Source organism: Triticum aestivum, chromosome 2D (genome assembly GCF_018294505.1).
Source record: "Triticum aestivum cultivar Chinese Spring chromosome 2D, IWGSC CS RefSeq v2.1, whole genome shotgun sequence".
NCBI lineage: Eukaryota > Viridiplantae > Streptophyta > Magnoliopsida > Poales > Poaceae > Triticum > Triticum aestivum.
Window position 1 is genome coordinate 654,311,097 of NC_057799.1, and position 11,052 is coordinate 654,322,148.

The following is an 11,052-nucleotide window of genomic DNA, read 5'->3' on the forward strand; positions in this document are numbered from 1 at the left end:
TTTTTTCAAATAGAGCATTCCAAATGCGCTTTCCATGTGCGTGCATCCGCCGGCCGGTGGACAGAGATTATCTGACTTTGCACAGGCTGGCATGTGGGGCTAGTCCCGTAAGAGCATTCCAAATTGTTGCACCCAAACGCCAGCGGGCGCATTCGGGCACGCCCGCTGGCAAAGCATAGATTAAAACATAGAGGACAGCCGGAGTCCACTATTCGCTCGCCGGACGCTTCCCCTTGAGGTCTCGGCGGCTCCCTACGGTGTAAGCATCCACGACGCCCGGCTAGTCGTCGTCCGTCGTTGAGTTGCTGTCATCGTTAGAGGACAAGGTGAGAAAACCTGTGAAGCACCTGGCGGCTTTCTCCGCCACCACCTCCTTCGACCTCGCCACTTGCGCCGACTCCTCGAGCGCACAACGGAAAGCCGCCGCGTTCTTGCACGGAGGCAGCGGGCGTCCATCTCCGCCGTGGTGTACAACCGGTGGATTGCAAGGCAAAGCGTGGCGGCGTCGTCATCGGTGGACGGCAGCGGCTCCAGCGTGGATCTGGGCGCCTCGCTGCCATGCGCTAGGCGCGACCCACCGTCTCCGGCTAGAGATTACGAGCATGATTGGTTTGCTGCCAATATTTGGCTAGCCAAATGTTGGAATTGCCAAATATTGGCAATACCAAAACTTGCCAAATATTGGCAACTTTATGTGAGATAGGCAAGACAATTCGGTAACCAACCAAAGTAGTAGCGAATATTTGGCACAATGCCAAACATTGGCATGCCTATTTTTGGCACCAAACCAATTATGCTCTACATGCCGGCGGGCTGGGTCGTGCGGCACCAGCACCTAGCAGCTCGCCGCAGGTGCATGTGCTCGCGCTACGGCCTCCCCGCCAATGTTAGAGAGCAGGCAAGGTGGCATCCGGCCGCCGTGTAGGAAGGGCTCACGGCCATCGAGGAGGAGCTCCCGTCCCGGACCATCCACGAGTGTCGAAGCGCAATGCGGAGCGCGAGCTCCTGCACATCCGGGTCGGATGCGCTGGACGAGTCCCCGGCGAGATTACACAACATGCCATGAGCTGCAAAGTGTCTCCGCTTCCCACACCATCGCAACTTCACGAACAATACCCCAACAAACTTGGAGTGCTCCAAATGCCCTTTCCACATCCTTCATAACTGCCTCTTGAATTATTGCAAAGCGGCTTTGTTTGTTGCCTTGGGGATCAGATATGGTCTCCACCAATTCCACCCACTAAGAATAGATACCATAGGCAAGGTAGGTCCCCATGGTGTAGTTCTGTATGTTGACGGTGTAGTTGCATGCTGGAGCTTCCCATCGGTAAGTCTCTTGAACAAACGAGATCGTTGGAGCACATTGATGTCATTGCACAAACCGGGCATGGCAAATCCGGAATTCTCTCGATGCCACTGCTTCAAGTATGATGGTGGCTTCTTTGACGTGACCTTGTTATTGCCCATGCAAACCTTTTGGGAAGTTCTTTCATTTCCAGAGCATGAAATCAACTGGACCTAACATACCTGGGCATCCTCTTGCTGCTCAGTTGCCAACAATTTTTTCTGTGTCCTCCACAGTTGGCTCTCTTAGGTACTCTGCTCCAAAGGCCTTCACCATAGTGCGTGCAAATTCCACCGTGGACTGCAGGACCATGCTCTCTTGCATCTGCGGCCTTTCCATTAGCAAGCATCCTGAGAGCAGTTGTGCATTTCTGTAGAGGAGAGATAGAAAGTTGGCCGCAAAAATCCTTCCTCATCTTGAAGTTGTCATTAGCCTTCTCCACGGCCGTCACTACACGCAAGAACAAATTTCCGCTCATTCGGTAGCGACGTAGAAAGAAACTTTCAGGGAATGTTGGGTCTGCCGTGAAGTAGTCCATGTATAGAAGCCTTGCACCTGCAATCCTATCCCGAGGAATAACTCTCCGGCCCTTTATGGAACCCATGAAGTTCAGGACATGCTCCTCTGCCTTCTTTAGCTCCTCTTGGATGCTCATCATCATTTCAGCTTCCTCATTGTCCGAATCTGACGAGGCGATGAATTCGTCAAGGTTGGGGTTCCCATAGCCATCATTCCACGACGAATCCATTGGTGGCCTATAAATAATGAGCGAAAGAATAAAAATCTGGCTCCAGCACTTCATCGAACACGTAGAGCGTGAGATGTATATATGGGGGAGTTGGACGTACCGGGCCGGTGTCCGGTGGCGGTGTCCTTGACCGATTGCGGCCTAGTCAATAGCGGTGTGGGTTGCGGTCTCCCGTGGCGAAGGCCTAGGTTGGGGGTGATGGCGGAACTCCAGTGGTGCATGTGTGGACGAGGGCCAACAGAGATGAGGAGACGACTAGTTGGACAAGGAGGAGCGGATATGGGCAAATAGGCATGGGCCCTAGTTGTCAGTCCGATGTGGCAGGCATGTCCGGATGTCTCGTATCCACCCTAGATATGGGTCGATATGAAAAGTGCCGGTCAGTCCAGGCATTTGGGTTGGATATGGGGCGTGCGGTTGGGTGCGGTTTTTCTGTCGAGGCAGTGACCGGGCAACCCGCCCACACATTTGGACGCGTATGGGATCCAGTTGTAGATGCTCTTGAACATACTAGCCTAATGCCACGCCTCAAACTCCTTTCACTCCTATCATTTTATTTTTTGAATTTGCAGTTGCCAAGTAGCTCATTTTCTCTTCAGTCAACAACATACCCTCTCTACTAATTTTCATCTGTCAATTAGTTCTTTTTGCGGGCATCCGTCAATTATTTTGCTGCTGGCTCGATGGATGATCATGTCTATGGACCTGTGGCCACCTACCAGCAGAGGATGTCGCTGGTTCAGATCGAAATGACCTTACCTGGATGCATGCATACGCATGCGCCGTCCGCCAGGCCAAATCGGTCAGCATTTTGCCATTTGTTTCTTTTGTGATTGGTACATCCATCCTACCTGTTTTTTTTTTGTTTTTTTTTACCTGAGTTGAAAGATGAATTTTATCCTCACTTGATGTGATATACCGATATTTCATATTAAAGTTACCACAATATATCGATCCAGTGACAGTTAATCCAAATGGATTGAACGGCCACATCAAATTTACCAACTTGCATGTGTACGAACAATCTTGTCTCACATGGAATTTTGGACTATGTGGCTCTGCATGCATCTTGTCCATGTCTAACCACCAAATTCTAGCTGGATGTTCATGGATCGTACATGCATGATTTTTTTAGGACGATGATAACTGCCACACGTGTGGTGTATCGGGTGGTTGTGCCGCACGCCCTGTGTGGCACGGAGACGACCCGCACGACCGCGTACGGGCGCGCGCAGCTACAGCCCGCACGTCCGGTGCAGCGCGATCGCCCCGCACGAGCACGTCCAGGCGAGCGAGCGCGCGGCCCGCATGACCCGTCTCGGCCGTCGCCCCTCCCCGCATGCGAGCCACACGCCCCGCGTGTCAGTAACCACGCGTCCCGCCGCGATTGCCATGGTCCGGACCTCTTCGGTTGCCATGTTGCCATGGTTGCTCAACTGCAGTTGCCATCTTAGGTCAAGTGCCGGATGCTATTTTTGGGCAACTGCAGTTGTTGCCATGTATGGTCTGGTCTACTACAATTACCATGATTTTAAAAACTTTAGGAGTTGCCACCTACTAACACTGGACAGTTGTCATGTAGCACTAAAAAACATGGCAAAAAACATATTTTGGTACAAAAGAGAGTTGTCATCTGCTTACAAGCACGCTAGGGCAGTTGCCATGTACCCTGCAAAACACATGGCAACTGATAGCATTTGGTGTATGGGAGAGGAGACGGGCATGTGGGCGATGGTGGTATCTTTAGGAGTTGCCACCTACTAACACTAGACAGTTGCCATGTAGCGCTACAAACAGAAGTGGCAACAATAACATGTTCGGGGTAAAAAGAGAGTTGCCATCTGCTCATGCTCACAAATAGGGCAGTTGCCATGTACCATTCAAAAACATGGCAAATGACAGCTTGGGTGTGGGAGAGTGGGAGAAATGATTTTAAAAACTTTAGGAGTTGTCACCTATTAACACTGGACAGTTGCCATGTAGCACTAAAAAACATATTTCGGTAAAAAGAGAGTTGTCATCTGCTTACAAGCACGCTAGGGCAGTTGCCATGTACCCTGCAAAACATATGGCAACTGATAGCGTTTGGTGTGTGAGAGAGGAGACGGGCATGTGTGCGATGGTGGTATCTTTAGGAATTGCCACCTACTAACACTAGACAGTTGCCATGTAGCGCTACAAACAGACGTGGCAACAATAACATGTTCGGGGTAAAAAGAGAGTTGCCATCTGCTCATGCTCACCAATAGGGCAGTTGCCATGTACCATTTAAAAACATGGCAAATGACAGTTTGGGTGTGGGAGAGTGGGAGAATGGGCAGTCGTAGGAGATGGGGAACAGAAGTGGTGCGCGGCGTGCGGGCGCGACAGCAGTTTCATCGCACGCCCCGACTGGCGAAACGTTGACCGCGGAGAGAAACTGGCGTGCGGGCGAACTCCCTCACACCCACACACGAGTTGTCCTACGTGGCACACAAAATCAGCCTTTTCATGTCAAGATTCGTGCAAAAGGCGCTGGACGACGATGAAGGCGTGTGGGTGAGTTGTCTAACGCCCACACGTGTGGGCGTTAGTGTTTTCGTTTTTTTAAGGGGTCGTCCATGCATGATATCTTGATATGATCGCATTTTTTTCAAAAAGATATTGATAGGATAGATTGCATGGTCGGCCTTTTTTACAGCAGATTGCGTGATCGGCTTGATATCTCAACTGAATAGTTTTCTAGCTTATCTTTATCTGGCTACTTTTTTTAGACACGAAAATTCATTTTATCTCATGGATTGGTTTGCAAAATGCTATGATGCGCATTTAAGACGATGTTAGAGCTTAATTTGCAGGTTTAAGGATGTTTCTCATGTTCACGAACGGGTTCACACCATTTATTTATGAATGGAGAGGATTACATGTGGACAGGGGAAATTATTTGTTTGTGGCGTGGAGATCGGTCCAATTGGATGCTCAAATGGTCAACACCATGCCACTTGACATGAGTAGTGAGCTATCTCATAAACAAAAACAAAAAACAACAAATGGTCAACACCATGTTGAATAATATTGCTCAATCAGCCGTAGTTTTCTTATTATAAATGGAGGTAGGAATTATTGGTGTATCTAATCATGTCACCTTGCTTGCACACATGAGCTAGAGTAGAGCTAGCCAGACATCTGGCCTGCCAAGTACGCATTTATATTTATTTATTACAAATCAATATTAATAATAATAACCATATTTTTCTGCACTATGAGTTAAAATTATATTGTAGCTTTCCGTATGGTAACCTATTTTGTGCGATTTTCATATAGAGCATGACTCGCACTGGCGGAGCTATGTTGTGGTTGAATAGGCCATCGCCCGCCCAGACTTTTAGCAAAATTTCAAAACTATACATAGGATCAGCCCATGAATACGGAGCACTACAAGATTGCAGCCTAATACTTAAGGTCAGTTTCAGTCCGGCCCGCCCAACTTTGTATTTGTAGCTCCACCAGTAATGACTGGTTAATATGTTTTTTCATCAAAATTTCAAGAGTAAATTTCTATTTTCCATAACTATGTGTGTGATATCAACAAACACACTCTGAGTGTGCGTGCATCTGCCGGCCTGTGGACAGATATTCTCTAGCTTACGTCACCTGGTTTTTGAAGTGCCTGGCATGTGGACCCACATTTCAACCACTGCAAAGTTCCGTGACTTGGTGGACTCACATGCCAGTCACTACAAATTTAGGTGACTTAGAGGATCTCAGTCGCCAGCCTGCACACCTTATTCCATTTTCAGAGAGCTGTCACCACCTCGCCTGCTTAGAGGAAAGAGTTTGTCCTAGCCACTGAGGGGAAGGAGAGAAAAAACCTTGAAAGGAAAATTCGAATTTTATTTTGTAAACTTAATGCACAACATAGAACAGCCAAAAAACGAGTCAAAATGACGTCCCATCTAGAGAGGAAAAAAGCAACTACAATAATTGAGTGATAGGACCGAAATGGATCTGAGAGTCACCATCACTTTTAATTTAATACAGACGCTTTGTGGGATAATTAGTTAGTTCCCTGGTGCAATCAACCATGTAAATGGAATAATAATTTCATTAGTTCAAAGGAATCGTCAACTATGTAATAATGGTTTTTAAAGGAATCTTGTCTATTAAAAAGATGATAAGCCATCTCAAACACAATAAAAATTACATCGAGATTCCTGGACCATCAAATGAGCATTGTCGCTGCTAGAACAAGTGGCTGTCGTCGCTTCTATATGGGAGCCGTCTGACCTTGTCGATGATAGAGGTTGGAAGCCTTCGTGCACGTGTCCCTTAGGACCGATAAATAGGAGCCGCAATCGTCGCAGTCCGACGCTTGATTTGGTCCAAAGATCTGACACCAAATCTTACCATACGTACGCATAACAAAAGATTCTAATAAATTAATATAATTGATTAATGAATGTGGGAAGAAAACGCCGTCAATAATTGCGTGCGGCCTCCTCACGGGATGAGTTGCGGGCACAATCAATAATTCTGGCCGGCAGATGCAAGCAAGCGGCCAAGCAGCAGCGGAACAAGTTTGATTTGATTCATGGAATAATCGAATCATGGCTAAGTTGGACACGTACGTATGTTTACTGTAGGACAAGAGAAGACGATGGATGATCCATTCGGCCATGTGTCAGCGTGCATGCCATGCAACGTACGTCTACTCATCTTGGACCTGGCCACGCGGCGTACCTACACAAGACACAGATGCAGTAAGGTGCTGGAATCATTTAAAAAAAGGTAATGTATAAACTGGCTTATTGTGTGGCTTATATCTATCTACACACACACAAAAAAAAACCATTTCAAGAAAGAGAGGCACACAAGAAAGAAAGATTGTAGCAGTACAAAATTCAACGGTTTGAGTTTCCGGCTCCGGGTCGTCAAATCATCATCTCCTATCTCCTCGATCCTTTGGTTTGGTTTGGTTGGTTGGTTTGGTGATTGTCAGCAGAGTAGCTACCGGCCAAGTAGCTCATTTTCTCTTCAGTCAACAGCATATCCTCTCTACTAACTAATTTTCATCTGTCAATTTTGCTGCTGGCTCGATCGATCGATCATGTGTATGGACCTGTCGCCCCCTACTAGCAAAGGATGTCACTGCTTCAAGCATGATGGTGGTTTCTTTTACGTGACCTTATTATTACCCACGTGCAAACCTTTTGGACAATATTTTTATTGCCGGTGCATGAATCAACTCAACCTAACATACCTGGGAATCCTCTTGCTGCTTAGTTGCCAACAATTTTTTTGTGTCCTCCATAGTTGGTTCACTTAGGTACTCTCCTCCAAAGCCATCATCATAGTGCATGCAAATTGCATCGTGGTCTGCAGGACCATGCTCTCTTGCATCTGCGACCTTCCCGTAAGCAAGCATCCTGAGAGCAACTGTGCGTTTCTGCAGAGGAGAGATAGAAATTTGACCGCATCAATCCTTCCTCAGCTTGAAGTTGTCATTAGCCTTCTCCACGGTCGTCACTACATGCAAGAACAAATTTCTACTCATTCGGTAGCGACGTCAAAAGAAATTTTCAGGGAATGTTGGGTCTGCCGTGAAGTACTCCGTGTAAAGAAGCCTTGCACCTGCAATCCTATCCTAGGGAATAACTCTTCGGCCCTTTATGGAACCCTTGAAGCTCAGGATGTGCTACTCTGCCTTCTTTAGCTCCTCTTGGATGCTCATCATCATCCTAATCATCATCATCATTTCAACATCCTCATTGTCTGAATCCGACAAGGTGATGAACTTGTTGAATATGAATTCATCAAGGTTGGGGTTCCCATAGGCATCATCTCACAACCGAATCCATTGGTGACCTAGAAATAATGACCGAAAGAATAAAAATCCGGTTCCGACACTTCATCGAACACGTAGAGCGCGAGGTGTATATATGGGGGAGTTGGACGTACCGGCCCGGCATTCGGTGGTGGCGGCCTTGACCGTTTGCGGCCTGGTCGACGGCGGTGTGGGTTGCGGCCTCCGGTGGCGAAGCTCTGGGTTAGGGGTGACGGCGGAACTCTGGTGGTGCATGTGTGGACGAGGGACAACAGAGATGAGGAGAGGACTGGTTGGACGAGGAGGGGAGGATATGGGTGAACTGGCATGGGCCCTAGTGGTTAGTCCGACGAGGCGGGCACGTCCGGGTGTCCCGATCCATCCTAGATATGGGCCAGATATGAGGAGTGCCGGTCAGTCCGGGCGTTTGGACCAGATATGGGGCGTGCATTTTTTTTCTTTTAGAAAAGGAGGATTACCCCCGGCCTCTCCATCTGAGCGATGCATGCAGCCATTTTATTAATTATTCACATAGACCTTACAAAGTAGTACATCAGGTAATCTGAAGCCACCATCTTAGCAACATCTATCGCTACTCATATCCACTTAATGAAGGGGTGCCGATAGTCCAAGCCTAATACCAAACAGACATCACACAAATGCCTAACATATAAAGCAGGAGGCCCCAACCAAGCCACGTACTGGGTTTGGGGCACAAACCGGTCCGACGCACTCTCATGTGTCGTCGCCGCCATCTTCCGCCAATCCATCTTCATAGCAAAAACTAACGCACCGACCTTGCCACGCCTCTCTGCCATTGACACCGCCATGACGCCAGACAACGTCCTCCTCCCGCGCGAGTCCATCTTCACGCCGCCGAGATCCACCATCTTTTATGCGGTAAATGAAAAACCTCTCCACCACTTGTCTCCTCCGTCAAGTCGCTGCTCCAAAGACAATTCCCCCATGAGGGGGAACAGCGCCTAAAGCGCCACCATTGTCCGATCCGGGAACCCTGGGTCTAGGTTTTCACCTGGCAGCGCAAGCGAGCCGACGGTAGCTACAGTGGCGATGTCTTCATCAAGATAACGACGCGAAAACTCCGCCATCGCCTGCCATGACCGGAGTCATAGCACAATTTGACTGTCAGCATCGACTCCCCACTCGGCGCCGGGACTGGATGTGTGATGTCACAACCAGCTGGCCGACCACCTCCGGTGAAGGAGGTAGCCACCACCGCCACGCCCAGGGTCGGAGCCCCCGACGTCCTCGTGCTGCGGGTCAAGCCTAGGAGCAGTTTGCCATTGACAGAGCACGGAATATACAGGACAACAGCATGCACGGCCCGGCAAAGTCCATCTGGGCCCAGATCGGACACCCTAGCCGTTGCAGCTGGACATCTCGTCGTACGTCACCGCCTGCTTGCTAGACCTGGCCGCCGCCACCATGCAGCCGCCGCGCCCAATCCCGCCATGGGCGCGACCATACGCAGCTAAATTTTTTTAAATAATACATTTTTTATTAATTTTCATAAATATTACGCTGGATAATTTTTTTTCAAAAATAATACACCGTCGGCCCGCTGCAGGCCGACTGGGCCTAGTCGGCCCACAGCAGGCCGATTGGACTCCAGTCGGCCTACAGCTGGCCGACTGGCCCCTGTCGGCCCACTGTGGGCTGATTGGGTCCTGTCGGCCCACTATGGGCCGACTGGAGCTAATTGGCTCGCTGTGGGCTAATTGTTTTTGCAAAAAAAGTAGGCATAAAAAATATATGTTTAAAAAAATGTTAATCATGTAATTAAAAAATATTAAACATGTATAAAAAATGTTCCTGATGTATACAAAAAATGTACAATATATATGCAAAAAAGTTGACTAAAAATATGTTTTAAAAAGTGTTAATCATGTATTTAAAAATGCTTAAATGTGTGTATAAAAAATATTCCTTATCTATACAAAAAATATAGAATGTGTATGAAAAAAAGTTGACACCAAAAATATATGTTTGAAAAAAATGTTAATCATGTATTTGAAAAAATGTTCCTTATCTATACAAAAAATATAGAATGTGTATGAAAAAAAGTTGACACCAAAAAATATGTTTGAAAAAAATGTTAATCATGTATTTGAAAAAATGTTCAACGAGTACACAAAAATGTTTCATGTATTGGAATGAAAAGTTAAACGTGTATAAAAAAATGTTCCAGCTCCGGATCCGGTATGGGAGCATCACGGACCTAAGTATGATTGGTTGCTCTTTTTTATGGAACTGGAACATTTTTTCAAACATATTTTTTTGGTGTCAACTTTTTTTCATACACATTCTATATTTTTTGAATAGATAAGAAACATTTTTTATACACACATTTAACAATTTTTAATCATGTATTTGAAAAAATGTCAACTTTTCAAACATATTTTTTTGGTGTCAACTTTTTTTCATACACATTCTATATTTTTTGTATAAATAAGGAACATTTTTTATACACACATTTAACAATTTTGAAATACATGATTAACACTTTTTAAAACATATTTTTATGTCAACTTTTTTGCATATATATTGTACATTTTTTGTATACATCAGGAACATTTTTTTATACACGTTTAACATTTTTTAATTACATGATTAACATTTTTTAAACATATATTTTCTATGCCTACTTTTTTTGCAAAAAGAAATTAGCCCACAGCGAGCCAATTAGCTTCAATCGGCCCACAGTGGGCCGACAGGACCCAATCAGCCCACAGTGGGCCGACAGGGGCCAGTCGGCCAGCTGTAGGCCGACTGGAATCCAATCGGCCTGCTGTGGGCCGCCCAGTCGGCCTGCAGCAGGCCGACGGTGTATTATTTTTGAAAAAATTTATCCAGCGTAATATTTATGAAAATTAATAAAAAAATGTATTATTTAAAAAAATAGCCCATACGCAACCCCGCCACCACACCTTGGGCCAGAACAAGGCATCCCCACCAAGGTGTCGCGCCCGCACCGCAGCAGATCACGCGAGGAGGAAGGAGATCCCCGCCGGCGGCCGGGCTTCGCCCGGCCCGACGGCGGTGAGGAGAAGGTGGAGAAGTGAGGTGGAAGAAGTGGCAGCGCGTTAGGTTTCACCCTATCTCTCGCGGGAGAGACGGGACGAAACCGCACCCAGC